Here is a 17,854-nt window from a genome sequence, read left to right on the forward strand (position 1 = left end):
CGCCTAAAAACCATCCACAGCCTGGCCGGTTCACCGGACCACGACACAAGGACATTATCATTGAAGTGGGCTGCCATGTTGAAACCATATCCTTTCACGTACAGCAAAGGATACAGTCTTCAAGAGCTGTGGAAGCACATCTCGCAGGTAATGTGGACCGGTCAAACGAAGAAGCAGCAAATAATGTCGTATTAGGTGACCTAGAACAATGCCCTCCGATAAACTGACAGAGAATCGCTGATGGTGGCCACCTATGTGGGTAGCGGGTAGCGTGGGAATCGTCCTCACTCCAGACATTGCAATACGTGCACTGAGACTCGCCGTCGTTGCTTTGAAGATTTTCTACGAGCCACGTTGTAGCAATGCGGTGTACGTTGTGTATGTCCATAACTCAATAAATACGCATTTTCGGCTATTGCTTCTCTATCTCAATACAATGGCTTGTGGACCCACTGTCGCATGTTTGAATTTGACCCAAAAGGTCTGAGACACTCAGTGTCGTTATAATTTGGGAATATCCCAGTGGAGATGGTTTTCGTTGTGTTCCAGAAATTTTAAAATTTGACATTGGTTTCCCAAACTGTAACTAATTTTTTTAACAATCAAAATTAAGACATCTTCTAAGCAGATCGCAGGCTGAAAATTCTGTCTCAGAATGAGTGACAAGAGCTGGGTTAGGCATAGCAAGTGGGTATTTAAAAAATTAAATTAAAAGGAAAGGTGAACGCGTACGAAATTATCTATAGACAAAAAAATGTGGACGTAGACTTCCGGATACAAATCGTCACCTCAGGAAGGAAACTGTATTCCCGATTAAGTTCATGTGAGAAGCTCAGCGAACTACATATATAAAAACGTGTCATCGTCAAAGCTGTTAATGACGGCTACCTCCTGATGGTAGGTCTAAATGGAGGCGGATATGAGTACTTTAATTTTGGTCAGTTGTTGGCTTAACAACCAAACCGGTCAGTACCAACACAAAAAAATCGTCACGTTTTATTCACCAGTATCTGAAGTGCTGTATATGAAATGCAAAAACACTGATACTTGTCGATGTGGAAAACACTGATTCTCATACATACAGAAATATGAGGTAAGTAAGGGCAGAATTGATGCAACAGATCGTAAAACCCATTCAACAATATTTATTATGAAATTCACACAACATACCTCACAGTCCCTGCTTAGCATTCGTCAAGTATTTCCAGCACCTTGTAATTTTTTTTTTAATTATCTGCACTGAATTTCACTGCCTCAGGATCGGGACTCATATACTATCCAGGCACCTAAGTTTACATTTCCGTAAATTCCCAAAATAGCTTGAGGCAAATGCCAAAATCGTTTTTTTAAAAAAAGATGCATCTGGTTTTCCTCTGTGTTCTGCCACGATCCGAGATAGACTCTGTTTCTAATGACATCATCCACGAAACTTAAAAAAAATAAGATATTTCTGAGCAAGAATGCCCATTTCTGATGGATTACTGCAGAGCCCCTCTTAACCAACATCATGGCCACAGCCCCTGGTATGACCGCCAGAAAAGTTAGAAAATTTTGCAGATCTTGCTGAGGACACGCGTATGCCATATCGTCGTCAAAACATCTCGTTTTCGCAGACCCCATCATCAGTGATTCTACTGTTGCAACGGATGCTCGGCTACATAAATGGAAAACATCCATACTGCACGTCGATAGAGGCATCAGTGGCACAGGACTTAATGACTGATATCGACAAAGCAAATGCCAACGAAACCCTCAGTATACGCCTAGAAGTAATACCCAAAAGGTGTTAACACGAAATTGGACAGACATGCTACACACCCCTGCAGCCAATGCAAATTGTATTCCGACAGGTAGAAGAACTTGTTACAAAAAGGTACAACCAGTAAAAATTTCATTATTAACTGAACTGAATTACTTTTGCTACGTGACTGTTTTTCTGGAAGCTCGTAATGAAAGACCCATCTGAAGAACATATGTTATTGATACTAAGGAATAGAATAAACAGCCGTACTAGTGGTTGTTAGTAACTGATTAATGTAACATTACTCTTCATTTACTCTTGATCCAGATCTGCATGACTTTCGAGAGAGAACATTGAAAACATTCTGGGAAGTGGTGGGACACTAAGAATTGGTCACTGCCCTCAGAGCCATTTGGCAGAAGGTCTCCTGAGGGAGAGGCAAGGTGCAAAAGCCCACGGCCAGGCAGTGCTTCGTGGTACCACCCTGGGACACATTAAACTTCATGGACACGCAGATAGGAGCTTCTGTGGTGCAAGCTCCCACCGCTAAATTTTACAACCCAGGAAGAGTGAAAATGTTGTAATACAAACCACTATTGTGCACAAAAGCAGAAAGAGTTTTTCTCTGGATAGCGCCAGACGCCACAGATAATAATCTCTAAAATGGAATGGGGTCCAGCAGTTTTGAGTCTTTGGAGACGTGAGGACACAACTAGAAATGTTGAAAAAAAAAAAATCATACGACATACGAATCACAGAGTAATAAGGTACGCAAAAAGTTTCAATGCGACGTTAGCGTGTAGTAAACATTCGAGCAGAAACCACTTCATTTTCTTCTCCAGATTGAACTTCTCTGGCTCTTTGGGAGTCTCCATTGCTACATCATGCCTCCGATAACCTGCCACCGCCAGAACTGGTGTATCGAGGGACTTTGAGAAATTTGGGGCTGATTTGCACTTTGCCGTTGGCGTGGTCATTGGTACCGCTAGTGACTTACTTTGCAGCCATTTTAGCCCAACTGCAACACTATGATGAGACTTAGCCGCAACATCGAGACGATGTTGTTGTTGTTGTGGTCTTCAGTCCTGAGACTGGTTTGATGCGAGACGATATATAACGAAATTAAAGACATTTCATAACATTTTCAGTCACTTCAAGCTTCACTTTGGAAGACTTGTATTTCGAATTGTGTAAACAATCTGCTTTCAAACCCCAACCAAAGGTCCTGACACATTTAACCTCACAACTACCGTTGGGAAACTTGGGTGATTATTAGCACGGTCGCACCACCCATCCCCCCCCTCCCCCCCTCCCCCCCTCCCCTCCCTCACCGACCCCTAGGTCGGATACGCCAAGGCGTTATTTTATTAACTTTCCATTGTTTATAATTTGTTTTGTCAATAGTTTTATCGCAATAAATCAAATTAATTGTGATTCGTGTCTCATTTAGCACGACCTAAGCTTCCTCATTCATTGTTTTGGAGAGCACCCTAAATTTTGCGACGCCTGCCAGGCTTACAATTCGTTTAAACCCAGGCCACGTTGCACTTGGCGCAGATATTTCTAGCGCCTGGTGGACATTCTACATCTACATCTACATTTATACTCCGCGAGCCACCCAACGGTGTGTGGCGGAGGGCACTTCACGTGCCACGGGTCATTACCTCCCTTTCTGTTCCAGTCGCGTGTGGTTCGCGGGAAGAACGACTGTCTGAAAGCCTCCGTGCGCGCTCGAATCTCTCTAATTTTACATTCGTGATCTCCTCGGGAGGTATAAGTAGGGGGAAGCCATATATTCGATACCTCATCCAGAAACGCACCCTCTCGAAACCTGGCGAGCAAGCTTCACCGCGATGCAGAGCGCCTCTCTTGCAGAGTCTGCCACTTGAGTTTGTTAAACATCTCCGTAACGCTATCACGGTTACCAAATAACCCTGTGACGAAACGCGCCGCTCTTCTTTGGATCTTCTCTATCTCCTCCGTCAACCCGATCTGGTACGGATCCCACACCGATGAGCAATACTCAAGTATAGGTCGAACGAGTGTTTTGTAAGCCACCTCCCTTTGTTGATCGACTACATTTTCTAAGGACTCTCCCAATGAATCTCAACCTGGCACCCGCCTTACCAACAATTAATTTTATATGATCATTCCACTTCAAATCGTTCCGCACGCATACTCCCAGATGTGTTACAGAAGTAACTGCTACCAGTGTTTGTTCCGCTATCATATAATCATACAATAAAGGATCCTTCTTTCTATGTATTCGCAATACATTACATTTGTCTATGTTAAGAGGTCAGTTGCCACTCCCTGCACCAAGTGCCTATCCGCTGCAGATCTTCCTGCATTTCGCTACAATTTGTCTAATGCTCAAGCTTCTCTAGTATACTACAGCATCATCCGCGAAAAAGCCGCATGGAACTTCCGACACTATCTACTAGGTCATTTATATATATTGTGAAAAGCAATGGTCCCATAACACTCCCCTGTGGCACGCCAGAGGTTACTTTAACGTCTGTAGACGTCTCCCCATTGATAACAACATGCTGTGTTCTGTTTGCTAAAAACTCTTCAATCCAGCCACACAGCTGGTCTGATATTCCGTAGGCTCTTACTTTGTTTATCAGGCGACAGTGCGGAACTGTATCGAACGCCTTCCGGAAGTCAAGGAAATTAGCATCTACCTGGGAGCCTGTATCTAATATTTTCTGGGTCTCATGAACAAATAAAGCGAGTTGGGTCTTACACGATCGCTGTTTCCGGAATCCATGTTGATTCCTACAGAGTAGATTCTGGGTTTCCAAAAACGACGTGATACTTGAGCAAAAAACATGTTCTTAAATTCTACAACAGATCGACGTCAGAGATATAGGTCTATACTTTTGCGCATCTGCTCGACGACCCTTCTTGAAGACTGGGACTACCTGTGCTCTTTTCCAATCATTTGGAACCTTCCGTTCCTCTAGAGACTTGCGGTACACGGCTGTTGTAGATAACATCCGACGAGTTTATGGAGGTTTATCATGAGGGGGAATATTTTTAAAGCGCATTGCGACACTTCAACGGTGGCAACCATGAGGTGAGATCTAGCCCAAAAGAATGTAAAACAAAATGCAATTCTCTCCTGATCAACCATATGCAAAAAAGTGCGTGTAACGGGTGTCGTAGAATTATAAAGTCCTTAATTAACAGATGTCAGCAAATAATCATGCAGGCACCAGTCGAGATAATAACGATAGCAAGAGCCTTAACACACATTATGTCGTACTTTTTTTCAAGTTCATGTACATACACAAGAAGTATCATACATGTCCAGACAAACAGATCTATGATTTTTTTTAATGAAGAAAAGCAAGAAAATCACGAGAGAGAATCTACCCTCAGATAGATCGGAATATCATCTGGAGCAATTTACACAGCAATGTTCTACCACCCACTGTTACAGTCATCTGGTACATGATCGTCAAAGAAAACATTACAACTAACAAAAAATCATGCAGTTCACCTCAGCAGTACTTTCACATGTGGAACACATTGTCTCGTTGGCACATTCAGTTTCATCTGTGGAACCTCCAATCATTGATCGTAGAACCCCAAGCTGCATTGATATAACGGACCCGTGCTCTACTGATAGCGGCTTTGCTAATCAAACGTGTTGGGTCACAGCTTAGAACTAAGACATTGCTTAAATTTTGAATAAAATCCATCAGCAATGGAAGCCGAAGACTTCAGTCATAAGATGTCACCATCGTTCTGCCAACAGCCTCATCAAAGAGGCAGGCAGGAGGAGCGGACGCAGGTTCAGTGCAGTCTCCTGCCCTTGTGGTGGGAAACTATCCTTAGAAAAAGTTGTATTCCGTATTTGTCCCCCCATTCGGATCTCCGTGAGAGGACTGCAAATGGGTAGGTGACCATGAGAAAAAGGTGGAAAAAATAACGGCGGGATAACATTCTGCGAGTCGGTGCATGGAATGTCAGAAGTTCGAATGTTGTAGGAAAGCTATAAATCCTGAAAAGGGAAGTGCACAGGCTCACTCTAGATGTAGGGGAATCAGTTATGTAAAAAAGAAAGAAGTTAATGTTTTCAGCCAGACGAATGTAGGGTAATATCAACAACCGCAGGAATGACATAACGGGATCAAGATTCATTATGAATACGAAAGTAGATAGCAGGGCTACCGTATACAGTTCAGTGATACGTCTGTCCTCAACAGATTCGACAACAAACTGACACCGTGATCATACCTCTAGTATACATGCCAACATCGGAAGAGAAGATGAAGAGATAGAGAAAGTATGTGAGGACACTGAACGGGTAATTCGGAAGGAACAGAAGAACGGGTTACGGGAGAATATGGGCAGGGTACTAGGAATCAGACAGACTAAATGAGTTTAGCAATAAATTTCACACGGGTAATAGTGAATGCTCTGTTCGAAAATCACAAGACGAAGTTGTATAATTGGGGGAAGACCTGCAGAAACGGAAAGATTTCGGTTGGAATACATGATGCTCACGCAGAGTTTCCGAAATGAAGTATCAGCGTGGAATGAAGTGGCATATTAAAGTATTGAGGAATGACGAGACTCATTTTAAGTTGGCTGAGGATGTGCATACTGCAACAAGGAACAGCAGAGTAGGCAGTTCAGCTAAGAGAAGTAGGACATCTCTGATGAGGGCAATCACAGATGTTGGACAGACAGAGACAAAGGGTAAAAGGAAGGTAACTATGAAGAAACCTTCGGTAACAAATGAAATACTTAAATGGATCGATGCATAGAGATAAAAAAATGTTCTGGGAAAGACAGGAATACAGAAATGAAACAACTTAAGACCAAAATCAGTAGCAAGTGCAGAGCAGCCAAGACGATGTCGCTGGCAAGAAAGATGTGAAGAAATTGAAAATGAAATGATTTTCTGGGACGGCTGTCTCAGCGTATATAAAAGTCGCAAGAACGTTCGGTGAAATTAAGGGTCGTAACATTGAGAGTGAATTTCACTTTTAAACGCAGAAAAGAGAACGGATAGGAGGATGAAGTACGTCCAAGACCTCCTTGTGGGGGGGGGGGGGGGGGGGGGGGGGGGGGACTTGTCTGATGTTACAGAAGAAGAAATTGGAGTTCGAAATGAATGACACAAGGCATCCAGTAATCGAATATTAGAATTTAAAAGAGCCTCTGGAAAACTTGAGACCAACTAAGTTAGAAGGGATAGATATCATTCCAACATGAAAAACACGACCACACCATAACACCACAGCCTCCGAATTTTACTGTTGGCACTACACGCTCAACCAGATGACGTTCACCGGGCACTCGCCATACCCACACTCTTCCGTCGGATCGCCACATTGTGTGTACCGCGAATCATTACTCCACACAACGTTTTTCCCACTGCTCAGTCGTCCAATGTTTACGCTCCTTACACCAAGCGAGGCGTGATGTGTGGCTTTTGAGCAGATGCACGACCATGAAATACAAGTTTTCTCACCTCTCGCCTAACTGTCATAGTACGTGCAGCGGATCCTGATGCAGTTTGGGATTCCTGTGTGATGATCTGGATAGATGTCTGCCTATTGCACATTACGATCCTCTTCAACTGTCGGCGGTCTCCGTCAGTCAACAGACGAAGTTTGCCTGTATGGCTCTGAGCACTATGGGACTTAACTTCTGAGGTCATCAGTCCCTTAGAACTTAGAACTACTTAAACCTAACTAACCTAAGGACATCACATACATCCATTCCCGAGGCAGGATTCGAACCTGTGACCGTAGCGGTCGTGCCGTTCCAGACTGAAGCGTCTAGAACCGCTCGGCCACTCCGCCGGCTTGCCTGTATGCTTTTGTGCTGTACGTATGTCCTCAAGTTTGCACTTCACTATCAAATCGTAAACAGTGAACCTAGGGATGTTTAGGAGTGTGGAAAACTCGAGTACAGACGTATGACGCAAGTGACACCCAATCACCTGGCCACGTTCGAAGTCCGTGAGTTCCGCGGAGCGCCCCATTCTGCTCTCTCACTATGTCTAACGACTACAGAGGTCGCTGACATGGGGTACTTGGCAGTAGGTGGCAGCGCAATGCACCTAATATGAAACATGTATGTTTCTGTGGGTGTCCGGATACTTTTGATCACTTAGTGTAAGTGCGAAAACTATCGCCCAGATAGTCTGGCAGCTCATGCATCCAAGCTGCTAACAAGAATAATATACAAGACTAGAAAAGATGACGATCGATTTGGCTTTAGATCAGGTAATGGCACTAGAGGTGCAATTCCGTCGCGATACTTGATAATGGAAAAAGGCTGAAGAGAAATAAAGGCATGCTTATAGGATTCGTCGACGTAGGAGAAGCGTTTGACAGTATGAAGTGGTGCAAGATCTTCGAAATTGTGAGAATATAGGGGAAGAGGGCTGATACGTGACATGTATAAGAAGAGAGACGGAACAGTAAGTTTGGAACTCGAAGGACGAACTGCTCGGATTGAAAAGTGTGTGAGACAGGCATGCAGTCTTTCGCTCTTACTTCTACGTATCGAAGAGGAAGCGACGGAAATAAAAGAAAAATTCAAGGGTGGATTCAAATTCAGGGTGAGAGGGTATCACTGACGAGAATTCGTCGATGGCATTGCTATCCTTCGTGAATGTGAAGAAGAATTCCAAGATCTGTCGAATAGCATGAACAATCTAACGATTACAGAATATGGATTGAGAGTAAAGCGGACAAAGACAAATGTATTGCGATACAGCAGATACGAGAACACCGAGAAACTTAATATCGAAATTGGTGCTCACGAAGCAGACGAAGTAAACGAATTCCGCTACGTTGAATACAAAATTAAGCTTGACAGACGATGCAAGGACACAAAAAGCAGGCTAGCACAGGGAAAGAGGGCATTCGTAACCGTGAGAAATCTATTTTTACCCAACATAGGCCTTAATGTGAGGAAGAAATTTCTGAGAATGTACATTGAGCTACAACATTGTACGGTAGTAAATCATGGACGGTGGGAAAATTGGAACAGAGGAGAAGAGAAACGTTTGAGATGTGGTGCTACAGAAAACTGTTGAAAATTATTTGAACTGATAGTATAAGGAATCAGGAGGTACTGCGCAGAATCAACGAAGAAGGGAATATATGGAAAACACTGACAAGAAGAAGGGACAGGACGATAGGACCGGTATCACATGAGGCAATAACCTTTGTGGTACCAGAGGGACCTGCAGAGGCTGAAAACGGTTGGAGCAGAAGAGATTGGAACACATACTACAAATAACTGAGGATGTAGGTTGCAAGTGCTACTACAAGACGAAGAGGTTGGCGCATGAGAGGAATTCGTTTCCAACGTCATCAAACCAGTGACAAGATCTATGGTTCAGAATAATAATAATGCTAATGGAAACGATAAGGCTGAAAAGGCTCCCTTTGACACAATCTAAAAAGAACACAGCAATTTGGATGATCGGACATATGGATATGTACATTGTTCAGAATCAACCAGCCGATTTCAACGACTAATACTCATACATACAATTGGAATATCAGACGATAAGTCTGCATAGGCACTATGCAGAATTATTTGGCAATGTGGTAGATAACTGAAAAGACGTCGGCGAAGCGGAAGGGAAAAAAAAGGTAGAAGAAGAAAAAGGAATTGCAGTAATGGTGAGAATGAAGTCATGCAAAATGTTGAGAATTCATACACAAGGCGGAAGAAATCCGCGACAGATCGCAAGCCAAAATTTTCTTGTACTTCTGAACGCTAACCCTTTGTTGTAATTTACTATGCACTATATTTTCTAAAATTATAATTAACAAATTTTGTTAAAAAATAACACAGTTGAAAACATCACTCATGTTTAGGCTTGCCGTAACTTTTGTCTGAGAAACCGGGACATTTCTCCTAAGATGAGTAAAACGGGACGTAATTAGCGGGGACATATCAGGACACTCTCTTAAGCTTAAAAAGTGAACTAAGTATTTTCTCGACTTTGGGACTGCTACCATCTGAAGCATTCCCAAAGTAACGCACCTTTGAAAGATCATCGCATATTTGTTCGGCAGCGTCACGCACTAACACTGATTTCATAACTATTGTTGAATTTGTTTTCCCTTAAGCCAGATGTTTTGTTGCTGAAAACTATGGAGGTTAGCGTAGATGTACAGTCCACTGATTTTAAAAGCATTTCATGCTGAACAGTATGATAGTACATTGCTAATTCCGCTGCTGTTACTAATTTGCCCTGTTTAAAAGAATTTAAAACAAAAGGACTGTCCAGTTTTTCAAGTGCTTGCGGAGTACACGTTTTATTTATGCTCTACTTTAGCTAAATGATCCCCATGTGTAATGGAAGCAAAAAACAGATTACACATTCTACCCCACAGTATTCTACTCCATAGTTACTTCTGCATCGTTTTATGAACAATTAGTTTCCTTGGAAGGAACACTTCCATTTTGTCATTTTGAGTTCTATCGAAAAATCAAACATTTTAATAAAAACTTAAACGATACACGACTCAGGCAGTGAAACAGAGAATCACATTGCTGCAATGCCGTACGTGACCTCAGATAAGGGACACTAATGAAAACTCAGCAGCGTTACGCACAATAATGCTTATTTAGCTAACCAGCGGAAGTTGAAATATAGATCCATGCAAAATTTGGGGAAAAAGTAGGCAGTATTATAATGTTGTTGTTGTGGTCTTCAGTCCTGAGACTGGTTTGATGCAGCTTTCCATGCTACTCTATATTGTGCAAGCTGCTTCATCTCCCAGTACGTACTGCAGCCTACATCCCTCTGAATCTGCTTAATGTATTCATCTCTTGGTCTGCCTATACGATTTTTACCCTCCACGATGCCCTCCAATATTAAATTGGTGATCCCTTGATGCCTCATAACATGTCCTACCAACCGAACCCTTCTTCTAGTCAAGTTGTGCCACGAACTCCTCTTCTCCCCAATTCTATTCAATACCTCCTCATTAGTTGTGTGATCTACCCATCTAATCTTCAGCATTCTTCTGTAGCATCACATTTCCAAAGCTTCTATTCTCTTATTGTCCAAACTACTTATCGTCCATGTTTCACTTCCATACATGGCTACACTCCATACAAATACTTTCAGAAACGACTTCCTGACACTTAAATCTATACTCGATGTTAACAAACTTCTCTTCTTCAGAAACGCTTTCCTTACCATTGCCAGTCTACATTTTATATCCTCTCTACTTCGACCATCATCAGTTATTTTGCTCCCCAAATAGCAAAACTCCTTTACTACTTTAAGTGTCTCATTTCCTAATCTAATTCCCTCGGCATCACCCGACTTAGTTCGACTACATTCCATTATCCTCGTTTTGCTTTTGTTCATGTTCATCTTATATACTCCTTTCAAGACACTGTCCATTCCGTTCAACTGCTCTACGAGGTACTTTGCTGTCTCTGACAGAATTACAATGTCATCGATGAACCTCAAAGTTTTTATTTCTTCTCCATGAATTTTAACACCTACTCAGAATTTTTCTTTTGTTTCCTTTACTGTTTGCTCAATATACAGATTGAATAACATCGGGAAGAGGCTACAACCCTGTCTCACTCCCTTCCCAACCACTGCTTCCCTTTCATACCCCTCGACTCTTATAACTGCCATCTGCTTTCTGTACAAATTGTAAATAGCCTTTCGCTCCTGTATTAGAATATAGCTCTGAAATCCGAAATCCAGGACGAACTGCCGCCCCGAAGGTATTTGGTACACTGAATTTGTAAGTAGGCTGTTTAGGTTTTTATATTGGTAACGCCACGTAGCGCTCTGTATGAAAATCACTGGCTGTGCTGTATGCAGTCTGTGGCTGGTTTGCAGTGTTGGGCAGTTGGCTGTTAACAGCGCGTAGCGTTGCGCAGTTGGAGGTGAGCCGCCAGCAGTGGTGGATGTGGGGAGAGAGATGGCGGAGTTTTGAGAGCGGATGATCTAGACGTGTGTCCATCAGAGGCAGTGCATTTGTGAGACTGGATGTCATGAACTGATATACAGGGTGATTCAAAAAGAATACCACAACTACAGGAATTTAAAACTCTGCAACGACAAAAGGCAGAGCTAAGCACTATCTGTCGGCGAATTAAAGGAGCTATAAAGTTTCATTTAGTTGTACATTTGTTCGCCATTTCAGCCAATAAAGTTTTTGGTCCCTTTTTCTTCGAAGGTGCTACTGTAACTGGACTACAGTATCTGGAGGTGTTAGAGAATTGGCTGTTCCCTCAGCTCGAACAAGAAGCACAACAATTCATATTTCAGCAGGATGGAGCGCCACCACATTGGCACTTACCTGTCCGTAACTACCTGAACGTCAACTACCCGAGGCGATGGATCGGCCGCCAGGCAGCCCGTGACAGAGCACTTCATCACTGGCCTCCAAGAAGCCCTGATCTTACCCCCTGCGATTTTTTCTTATGGGGGTATGTTAAGGATGTGGTATTTCGGCCACCTCTCCCAGCCACCATTGATGATTTGAAACGAGAAATAACAGCAGCTATCCAAACTGTTACGCCTGATATGCTACAGAGAGTGTGGAACGAGTTGGAGTATCGGGTTGATATTGCTCGTGTGTCTGGAGGGGGCCATATTGAACATCTCTGAACTTGTTTTTGAGTGAAAAGAAAACCTTTTTAAATACTCTTTGTAATGATGTATAACAGAAGGTTATATTATGTTTCTTTCATTAAATACACATTTTTAAAGTTGTGGTATTCTTTTTGAATCACCCTGTATATATTAGAACTTTTGAACACTATTAAGGTAAATACAATGTTTGTTCTCTATCAAAATCTTTCATTTGCTAACTGCCTATCAGTAGTTAGTCCCTTTAGTAGTTAGAATCTTTTATTTAGCTGGCAGTATTGGCGCTCGCTGTATTGCAGTAGTTCGAGTAATGAAGATTTTTGTGAGGTAAGTGATTCATGAAAGGTATAGGTTATTGTTGGTCAGGGCCATTCTTTTGTAGGGGTTATTGAAAGTCAGATTGCGTTGCGCTAAAAATATTGTGTGTGAGTTTAATGATGATCAGAATAAGTAAAGAGCGAAATGTCTGAGTACGTTCAGTTATGCTCAGCTGTTTGAAAATGAAATAACGTAAGAGGTTTACCACCACAATAATTCATTAATTTTTCTAAGGGGGCGTTTCAAATTCTTTAATCTGACAGCGAGACTGTCCCGAAAACGGGAACATCTGGAAATTTGCAATTTCGTTCTTAAAGAGCTCCACCCACAGTGGATATCGCCGCCAGCAATAAAATCGATATTTACATTTGCCCTGACGGACATCCTAAATAACTTACGTTTCTATAACGTATTCTTCTTCCAAGTTTTAAAGTGTTGCATTTTGTCAGTCAAGAAGTCCGCAAGGTCAGCATCCACAGTTCGAGTCGCCTACGGAATTCATCTCTGGTAATCATTAATACTGCTTGGAACTGCGTTTAGTATGCTCGACGGCGAAGTGTCTATCCTGTCGCGGGCTGAAATAGCGAAACGTGCGGCTTGAAAGCGAGAGCGCGATAAGGCAGGCGGCGAGCCCCTGCGGCGGGCTTTGTTCCGCGGCGGCCTGCCTCGAGGCTAGGCGGACTCGTCTAGGCGAGGCCCGCCTAGGTGAGGCTAGGCGAGCCGGCGGCCTTGGGCCCACACGCCGACAACTGCGCATCTGCCGGAAGGCCGGGCCCTTCCGCCGCCGTCACCTCCCGCTCTGGAGGCAGCCGCAGCCTCAGCTGCCACACTGCCACGACCACTATCGGCGTTGTCACACCGCAGCATTTGTCCCAAGGCAGTCTCGGCGTGCACTGTTAGCCGCAACTTACACTACTGGCCATTAAAATTGCTACACCAATAAGAAATGCAGATGATAAACGCGTATGCATTTGACAAATATATTATACTACAACTGATGTGTGATTACATTTTCACGCAATTTGGGTGCATAGATCCTGAGAAATCAGTACCCAGAACAACCACCTCTGGCCGTAATAACGGCCTTGATACGCCTGGGCATTGAGTCAAACAGAGCTTGGATGGCATGTACAGGTACAGCTGCCGATGCAGCTTCAACACGATACCACAGTTCATAAAGAGTAGTGACTGGCGTATTGGACGAGCCAGTTGCTCGGCCACCATTGACCAGACGTTTTCAGTTGGTGAGACATCTGGAGAATGTGCCGGCCAGGGCAGCAGTCGAACATTTTCTGTATCCAGAAAGGCCCGTACAGGACCTGCAACATGCGGTCGTTCATTATCCTGCTGAATTGTAGGGTTTCGCAGGGATCGAATGAAGGGTAGAGCCACGGGTCCTAACACACCTGAAATGTAACGTCCACTGTTCAAAGTGTCGTCAATGCGAACAAGTGACCAAGACGTGTAACCAATGGCACCCCATACCATCACGTAGGGCGATACGCCAGTATGGCGATGACGAATACACGCTTCCAATGTGCGTCACCGCGATGTCAACAAACACAGATGCGACCATCACGATGCTGTAAACAGAACCTGGATTCATCCGACAAAATGACGTTTTGCCATTCGTTTATCCCGGTTCGTCGTTGAGTGCACCATCGCACGCGCTCCTGTCTGTGACGCAGCGTCAGGGGTAGCCGCAGCCGTGGTCTCCGAGCTTATAGTCCACGCTGCTGCAAACGTCGTCCAACTGTTCGTGCAGATGGTTGTTGTCATGCAAATGTCCCCATCTGTTGACTCAGGCATCGAGACGTGGCTGCACGATCCGTTACAGCCATGCGGATAAGATGCCTGTCATCTCGACTGCTAGTGATACGAGGCCGTTGGGATCCAGCACGGCGTTCCGTATTACCCTCCTGAACCCACCGATTCCATATTCTGCTAACAGTCATTGGATCTCGACCAACGCGAGCAGCAATGTCGCGATACGATAAACCGCAATCGCGATAGGCTACAATCCGACCTTTATCAAAGTCGGAAACGTGATGGTACGCATTTCTCCTCTTTACACGAGGCATCACAACAACGTTTCACCAGGCAACGCCGGTCAACTGCTGTTTGTGTATGAAAGATGCAAACAATACGTCATTAACCCTTTCTCGTACCTCTGCTATTTAGTTACTGTTTTATCCATAGTCGTCTTGTGTTCCCGTTTTCTGTCGCCTTTCATCGCAATAAACGCAGTACAAATTGCCGAGCAAAGTAACAGGTACATAGCAGACCGCTTGCACAGTGAGGCAACTTCTCTACACGAGAACGCGCATGTTTACGTGCGTTCTTTCACCTAATCTTTGTGGATGGCCTTTTGTTCCCATACGTCAGAGACTGCGCACGAAGGAAGACGCAGCATGTTGTCAAGTACTTTCTATTTCACAACGAGCTGTACTTTAGTGGATGCGTAAGATGCACAGTGGGATCCGAAATCTATGGTGTGAAATAATAAAATAGCTAAAAGAAGCTTTCATACTTACCTCACGTAAATATGCCAACACAGACGGGTATGAACGTAAGTTATTAGACCTCCGGAATATTTTGAGAATCTTGGCAGTAGTACTAGTTTCAGCGTTCACCCTGCTCCTGTTTAGTTTTACCATTACCACAAAAAAAGATCAGCTTTCAGATGCAAATTTTTATTTCTTCAAATAATTATTTCGGGGCTTGACAATGTAATAATCAGAAGATTGGGACTTTCTGAAATAACGAAACTAGTCATTTGACGTCAAATAACGAAACCAGTCATTTGAAGAAATAAAAATTATATTGCGTAGTTTCCAAAAGAAAGACTTCATTTAGCTGCATCTGTTGGCACCTTTAGTAGGTAACACAAAATGTTGTACTGCCGCATATGGCGCAGAGACTAACAGCAGCAAGCTTCCCAAATAACATTGTGAATATTTTGTTAGAAAACGGTGGCTTTTCGCATGTGTAGGGAAGTGGTCGAAAGTCAGTTGGCAACAGTGGTTCAGTCGACATCCAGCGGTGCCAGCGAGAGGTTCGTGTCGTTTCCTGTTATTCCATAATAAAGTTTTTAAAGTCCGTAGCTCGTGGTCTCGCGGTAGCTTCTCGCTTGCCGAGCAGGGGGTCCCGGGTTCGATTGCCGGCGGGGTCAGGGATTTTCACCTGCCTCGAGATGACTGGGTGTTGCTTTGTCGTCTTCATGATCATCATTCATCCCCATTACGGTCGGAGGAAGGCAACGGCAAACCACCTCCACTAGGACTTTGCCTAGTACGGCGGTGCGGGTCTCCCGCATCATTCCCCTACGCTCTGTTAAGATGGGACTTTACCATAATCAAAGTTTTAAATGTGTGCCACAACTGAAAATCCAGCGAGTTGTGAAGTGCTGTTTTTTATTTATTTATTTATTTATTTATTTATTGTTCCGTGGGACCACATTTAGGAGAAGTCTCCATGGTCATGGAACGAGTCAATACATGAAATTATAACACGATTGTAGAAACAGATAAAATGAAATATAAGAAACATATTCAGGCGACAAGTCGTTAGTTTAAATAAAGAAAATCAAAAATGTACACTGGAATTTGCTTAATTTTGTATCTCTTCCAGGAGCTCCTCGACAGAATAGAAGGAGTGAACCATGAGGAAACTCTTCAGTTTAGACTTAAAAGTGTTTGGGCTACTGCTAAGATTTTTGAGTTCTTGTGGTAGCTTATTGAAAATGGATGCAGCAGAATACTGCACTCCTTTCTGCACAAGAGTCAAGGAAGTGCATTCCACATGCAGATTTGATTTCTGCCGAGTATTAACTGAGTGAAAGCTGCTAACTCTTGGGAATAAGCTAATATTGCTAACAACAAACGACATTAAAGAAAATACATACTGTGAGGGCAATGTCAAAATTCCCAGACTATTGAATAGGGGTCGACAAGAGGTTTTCGAACTTACACCATACATAGCTCGAACAGCCCGTTTTTGAGCCAAAAATACCCTTTTTGAATCAGAAGAATTACCCCAAAAAATAATACCATATGACATAAGCGTATGAAAATATGCGAAGTATACTACTTTTCGTGTTGAAATGTCACTTATTTCAGATACTGTTCTAATGGTAAATAAAGCGGCATTTAGTTTCTGAACAAGATCCTGAACATGGGCTTTCCACAACAGCTTACTATCTATCTGTACGCCTAGGAACTTGAACTGTTCCGTCTCGCTTATAACATGCCCATCCTGTCTGATTAAAATGTCAGTTCTTGTTGAATTGTGGGTTAGAAACTGTAAAAACTGAGTCTTACTGTGATTTAGCATCAAATTATTTTCCACAAGCCACGAACTTATATCATGAACTACATTATTTGATAATGTTTCAATATTACACACAAGATCCTTCACTACCAAGGTGGTGTCATCAGCAAACAGAAATATTTTTGAATCACCTGTAATACTAGAAGGCATATCATTTACATAAATAAGGAACAGCAGTGGCCCCAGCACCGACCCTTGGGGAACGCCCCATTTAACAGTGCCCCATTGGGACTGAACATCATTAACACTCTCAATATTGCGGAGGATTACCTTCTGCTTTCTGTTCTTAAAGTAGGAGGCGAACCAATTGTAAGCTACTCCCCTTACTCCATAATGTTCCAACTTCTGCAGTAATATTTTGTGGTCAACACAGTCAAAAGCCTTCGTTAAATCAAAGAAAACACCTAACGTTCGCAACCTTTTATTTAATCCGTCCAAAACCTCACAGAGAAAAGAGACTATAGCATTTTCAGTTGTTAAACCGTTTCTAAAACCAAACTGTACATTTGACAGCAAATTATGTGAATTTAAATGCTGCAGTAACCTTGTATATACAACCCTCTCAATAACTTTAGCAAACACTGATGGCATAGAAATAGGTCTATAATTGTCAACATTATCCCTGTCTCCCTTTTTATAAAGTGGCTTCACTACCGAGTACTTTAATCGGTCAGGAAACCGACCACTCCTAAAGGAAAAGTTACAGATATGGCTAAGTACTGAGCTAACATACGTGGAACAATACTTCAGTATTCTGCTAGATACCCCGTCATATCCATGAGAGTTCTTGGTCTTTAGTGATTTAATTATTAACTCAATCTCCCTCTTGTCAGTATCATGGAGGAGCATTT

Source organism: Schistocerca piceifrons, chromosome 6, assembly GCF_021461385.2.
Source record: "Schistocerca piceifrons isolate TAMUIC-IGC-003096 chromosome 6, iqSchPice1.1, whole genome shotgun sequence".
Lineage (NCBI taxonomy): Eukaryota > Metazoa > Arthropoda > Insecta > Orthoptera > Acrididae > Schistocerca > Schistocerca piceifrons.